Source organism: Microtus ochrogaster, unplaced genomic scaffold (assembly GCF_000317375.1).
Source record: "Microtus ochrogaster isolate Prairie Vole_2 unplaced genomic scaffold, MicOch1.0 UNK70, whole genome shotgun sequence".
NCBI lineage: Eukaryota > Metazoa > Chordata > Mammalia > Rodentia > Cricetidae > Microtus > Microtus ochrogaster.
Window position 1 is genome coordinate 990,333 of NW_004949168.1, and position 6,515 is coordinate 996,847.

The following is a 6,515-nucleotide window of genomic DNA, read 5'->3' on the forward strand; positions in this document are numbered from 1 at the left end:
GGGTCCAAGACAGGGCAGTTATTGGCTTAAAGACAGACAAACAACTCAGGGGAAAGAATCCAGAAACAGACTCACACTCAGATCCTCAGTTGGTTTTTTGCCAAGATACCAAGACAGGTTCATGGGAGAAAAGAAGCCTTTTGGTAAATGATGCTGACACAGTTGCATAGGCAAAAATCCCTTCAGCTCCTGTTTGACCCTTCACGCTGCACCCAGAAGTCGATATGAGAGAGAAGCTCCATGCTTCTAGAAGAAGCGTGAGTGACTCTCTTTACAAGCCAGGCTCCTCACAAGAAGGCTGGGCTAGGTCACAGCACAGAGAGGGAAGACCATGAGTGGGGAGTGATTGATAGTACAGAGAAACTGCTTAAATAAGTAAATAGAAGAAAGAAAATGGAGGTTCAGCTTCCTGCAGCCAAAGGAAATTCAAACGAACCCTTCGGCTTGTTGGATGGGAAACGGAAACACTGGTAACAGACGTACGTTCAAGAGCACATGCCTTTCATCCCGTAGGTCCATCCACTGATAAGACGGCCAGAGAGCAGTGATTCCTTCAGAGTGATGAGCATGTCTCACTTTCCCGAAGCCATTATCCTAAACTGGATATATCCGATGGTTCATGGAGAAACAGGTGATGTCAGAGCTGGAATAGAAACAACAAAAAGCAAGCTCGCAGTAAGACGTGATATCACATGTAGAATGATAGACACAACAATGGCCAAGGACGAGCTCCCTAGTCGATATGGAGTGATTCAAACATCAGAGAAAAAAGTCAGGGTGGATTCTAACCTGGAGAATGAAATAGAAGCACAAAATTCTAGAGGGATGGCATAGTAGGTGAATAAAGGTTGAGGAGAACTGTTTGCCTGAGACCCTTCCAATTCTTCCAAGCGTTTGCCATGGGAAGCAAGGAGAGAAATTTTGCAGACACCACTGTGACCCACTGAGCAAAGTTGATATGCCCAGCAACAGGGAAGCTGGAATCCCAGAAGGAAGGCCTGTCCCAACTGGTGGGATGCAGGGAAGAGAGCGCAGCTTCCCTTCTGGGCTTTCCTCATCAGAGCTGCACGGGTTTAGTCACAGGAACCATCGGGCAGCTCAGAGGAGTTTCGCAAAGCTGGCTTGTAGTCATCAGAAGTGTCGATGTCACAAAAATCTAGAACAAAGAAGATAGAAAGAGAAAAGGAAAGAAAGGAGGGAGGGAGGGAAGGAAGGAAGGAAGGAAGGAAGGAAGGAAGGAAGGAAGGATGGATTGGCCTAATGAAAAGTAAATCTATGTGAGGTATAAACGCAGTGAGCAAATCTAACCTGGGCCTTCTCGCTTCCATGGCATTCCTGGAAAGCTTGTGGACTCGATAGGTTCTGGGGGTGGGGGTGGGGGTAATGGAAAGGTGATGGTGCCCTTTCCTGGTCTGGGTGGATCTACTGGAGTAATACGGGAGAGTATCCTTACACAAAGGAAACTCACCAAGTGTTCAGTGCGTCACACTAAAGCTAACATGAGCAGTGTGTCAGCACCTTATTTCCCACCATTCAAGCATAGGTTGTGTATCATACCTGGACCTGGTCTTAAGTTTGAGATTGAAAAAATAAAATAGTTTAAGATGAAACGTGTAGGGAGGAAGTCCTGCAAAAGCAGGCCCCTTTCCTGCATGCTGTGTGTGTGTGTAGGTACCCTCATGGCTCCTCTTCTGATGCCTAGGTGCCCTGCTGCAGGGGCAGACAGCTAAGGACCCGCCCCCCTGCATCTTGAAAGGGAATGAATGACACTTGTCCTCACCAAATAGGATCTGACTGTCTCTGAGGTCCCTTTTGGGGAGACTTGTGCTGCGGTAAGACGTCCAGTGAATAGACTTTCCATCTTCACAGAGCTGGCTGAGTCACCCCGTCCCTTCAAAAGGTACAAGGGATGACTCACCCCGATGACACAGAAGCTCATTACACAAGCTGATTGCTTTCTGAGCAAGGTCTCCTTATGTAGCTCGTGTGTATAAAACTTTAAAGCAAGCAGCTCTGATTCGGCTTCTTCTCCCCTTGATCCTGTGCCTGTGCATGGGCCAGGAGAAGGGGTGGTCAGGGGGCAAGAGCAAGGCCTTCATCATCAGATCCGATTCTCATCCTCACCTGCCACCTTCTGGCTTCGTCACCTCTAGTGACATTAACCCCCTGGACTTCCCAGTCTCCTCTGTAAAATGAACGTTTGTGAGGGGAGGCTGGCCGAAACCAACAGCCAGTTACTGCTCTCCTCATGTCAATATCACCGGCTGGCATCTTGCTGCCTCCTGACAACGCTGTGTAACATGGCGATGCACGGGTGGCCTGAGCAGAATCTCTGCGGTCACCTCAGGGCCGAAATTGAAAGTGGTCCCTGAACGGTTATTGTGTGTTTTGTCTGCTCTGCTGATTGGCGGCAAACAACTCCCTGGTCCCTGAGAGTGGACTATCCCACCGGTGGCTTAGGCAGACGGGAAGGTCAGTGGATGGCCGCGTGGGTTAAACTGTTTCCTGAGCTGGATCCCACATAATACAAGGGAGAGAACCTGAAAAAAGTTAGTGTGCAAGAAAGCAACTTCTGTTGCTTTTTCAGTCAGTACATTGTTTAAGTCCATCTCTGCAGCCGTTTGGTTTATCTTAATTGAAACAAAAACCCGTTCAACAGCCTGGCAATCAGGGAAAGAGTGCCCGCTTGAGGTGAGCTTGGAACCCGATGCATTCCTGACCCAATGCATCCCTTCTCTACCCTTAAAACTGAGCGCCCAAGCACCCAGGCCAAGCTGACTCCATTGGATCTGGAGGAAGGTTTTCTCAAGCCTGAAGAAAGCCTCTGAATAAGAAGAATCGGAGAAGAAAGCCAACATGGTCAACTGGGGCCCACACAGCAAGCAGGGGCCATCACAGCTGGGGACTTCTGGAAATGGACCTGAGCCTTGAAGAGAAACAATCCAGGTATGCAAATAAGGGGCGGGGCCAAAGAGGCTCCGCCCACCCCCACCCCCCCCCTTCTAGCAAGATCACCTGTGAAGACGACCAGGGCCCTGAAACAATATACAGGGATAGAACCAAGACCAGAGAAGCTTCTAGAATCTCCACCCACAATACAATGTCTGCTTGTAAATACTGGTATAGACGATGAGAGTTCCTTGAAGGCAGCCAACTTCTCTTGTTCTGATTCCACACTCAGTAAGCAATTGAGGACATGCCCCAGTCAGGTGGACAAAAAGACTTTATATCTGGAAATAGCAACTTGGCATTCTGTGTTTTAAGTACCATGCCTCAACTTCTACACTGTAAAATGGGTATACTGAAAGTACCTGGGGTGGTTTGAATAAGAATGTGTCCCCCACAGACTCATAGATTTGAATGCTTGGTCATTAGGGAGCAGCGGCCTTACTTGAGATGGATTAGCAGGTGTGACCTTGTTGGAGGAAGTGTGTCACGGGGGGGGGGGGGGGAGATAGGGGGTGGACTTTGAGGTCTAAAAGGCCCAAACCAGGCCCAGTGTTGGGGGGGGGAGATAGGGGGTGGACTTTGAGGTCTAAAAGGCCCAAACCAGGCCCAGTGTTGGGGGGGCGGGGAGAGAGGGGGTGGACTTTGAGGTCTAAAAGGCCCAAACCAGGCCCAGTGTTGCCCTCCTCCTGCGGCCTGCAGGTCCTGATGGAGAACTCTCAGCTACTTCTCCAGCACCACGTTTGCCTGCATGTCACCATGCTCCCTGCCGTGATGACAATGGATTAAACCTCTGAAATCCTAAGCCACCCCAATTAAACGCTTTTCTTTATAAGACTTGCTGTGAACACGGTGTCTCCTCGCAGCAACAGAACACTGACTGAGACAGCATCTAGCTCGCGCTGCTGTTGGTAGGAGCACAGAGGAGATGCGGGAAAGGCTTGGAACAGTAGCCGGTCCAGAGCAAGTGCGGTCCCAGCATTTGCCATTGGTGAATGCCGGGCCCTGGGAGCTCTGCCTTTGAGACCTGGTGCTCTGTCTCTGTGCCACAACAGCAACTTAATCGTAATAAGCCCCCGAAGAGTAGCTAATTTATGAGCTGCATCTCGTCTTTCCGGGGACCCGTCTGAGCACCCACCCAGCGCCACCTAGCCGCGGCTGCTTGGGAGCCCACCGTGGTCTAATTGGCACCGTTTCTAGACTGAGATAAATTCAGCAAGAATCTGTAGTGTTGCCAACAGATAATGAAAGTTGACACCCCAGTAATCGAGCCCTGCACTAGAGGACAGCGGAATGTCAGCACCGGCTCTCTTTTGTCGATGCAGCCAAGTGCCACCTCCTCCTTGACTCATCCCCAGCCCCCGAGGCAAGCTCCTCCCCCTCACCCCATCCCGACACACACCTTGCCGCAGACCTTCTCTGTCTCATGGACCTGTTCCTGTGTCTGCTTCCTGCCCTGGATGCCAGCTCCTCAGTACCCCTATGAACAGCACGGAGCAGAGCAGGTGCTCCCAAAATCCGTGCTGAAGTGGGCCCTGCTCGCTCCTGTGCTCTTCCCTAAACCCGAGCTAGGATGGAAGGCTTCTGAGGACAGGTGACAGGACCCATGAGGATTGAGTAGATCCCAGACATGCTTATGAGCCATGAACCATGAGGGATGGTGGTTCCTCAAGAAGCCAGAGGCCTAGGAGATAGTCCTTGAGCGAGACACTGTGACAGTAACCGTTATCTGCTCAACTAACCTTTACCCAAAGCCCTCCTGGACCAGTTCCTTTGCTTCCTCTGGATGCAGAGGCAGAGGCCAAGGCATATATCAGGTCGTGGTCCATGACACAATATGATGCTAGCACAGGAGAAGCACAGGGCTCCACAGGAAGGGGTATGAAGGAGATGACCCTGAAAGTGTCTCATGGGTCTGTGTTCAAGCTGAGCACTGACTGAATCTGAGCTGCTTCGGGGGAGAGGCGCCATAGTTCTCTGCCCACCTCCTCAGGAGGGGCGCTGTAGGATGTCACCCAGCGAGGGCATCTCCCTAGAGGCACATGGATGTCGCCAAGGCCTGCTAGGTCTTCTGACCCTGCAGGCTCTCATCTCACAGCCTACCTCCACCACCAGGCTGAGCTCTGTCCTGTCCCCAACAACCTTGAGAGCTACTGCTGGCCCTGACCTTGGCCACAAGTAATGGAACCCCAAGATTCTCTACCTGGTCACCTCGTCTCACAGACCCGCTAGACAGTGGGTATACTTGGCATGAACAAAAAATGAACAAAGAAAAGTGAGTTTCCACCGGTAACTTTATTGATAAGGAAACATTTTGAATTAAACAAGGGGTTTAGCAAAGTCTATAAAAATATACATGTAAATAAAATCAGACAGGGACAAGGGATTTATACATTTGCTTTCCTAGTGATCCGATGCTAAAACACATTTGGAGCAGCCCGTCTGGCCTGAGCCCTGGAGTGCTGAAAGAACTTACCAGAGGGGAAGGGGTGGAGGCAGAGGGCTGCATGCAGGGCAGCGAGCCTCAGCTGGCATTCAGAGGCCAATGGCTGGGCAGGGGTGGGAGGCAAGTGAGCTTGTGTGTGTTGTTCATTTTAAATCAGTCTGCCCACCTTACCAGACTAGCACAGGGCTTGGGTGGAGACATCAGATGTCCCAAGTCACAACCCAGAGACAAAGCCCTGCCTATGAGGTCAAGTGCCCAGAGCCGGTTCCAGGGCCACCTACTCTATTCCAGCAGGAAGCAGGGCTCTGATGGCCTTGCCTGTTACCCAGGTCTGGATGTAGGACAACGTGACTTTGCTGTTTCCCTGCATGGGAGTGGTCACAACAGGATCAAGAAAAGCAGGGGCACCTGTAAGGACAGGCAGGATTTTTACAGACAGGCCTGAACTGTGTTCGGGGAAGTCCTGAGAAGGCATGTGTCTGGGAGCAGGGGCCCTGAGGCGGAAGACAAGGCTGAGAGAGCAGCTGGAGGCCACCGTGCCCCCCAAGCATGGAGGGCAAGATAAGCAGGGTCGATCACAGGGGCTCCACTGTGTCCTTGATGCCTCTCCTTCATTCAATACAAATACTGAGTGCAAGCCCATCCCCTGGTTCCCCATGAGTGCTGGGCGTGGTGGGCAGGGCAGACCCCCCTCCTCTGAAGCTGCATGAGGAGCTCTGAACAGAAGGAGCCCCTGCTCAGTGCTGAGTTTCCCCAAGCCCCTGCCAATAACCATAAGGGAAGCAGAGGGTGGTGTCTGGTCCAGGGAGGAGGCCCAACCCTGAGTCAGAATTAGCAATTAGCAAAGGTCCTTTCAGTGTGGTCATCAGGGTAACAGGTAGAACCCATGCTGCCAGGTCAGTGATGCTCCCCAGAAACACACACACATGTACACACACACACACATACACACACACACATGTACACACACATGTACACACACATGTACACACACACGTACACACACATACACACACATACACACACATGTACACACACACATGTACACACGCACACACACACACATGTACACACACACACACGCACACACACACACACGTACACACACACACATGTACACACA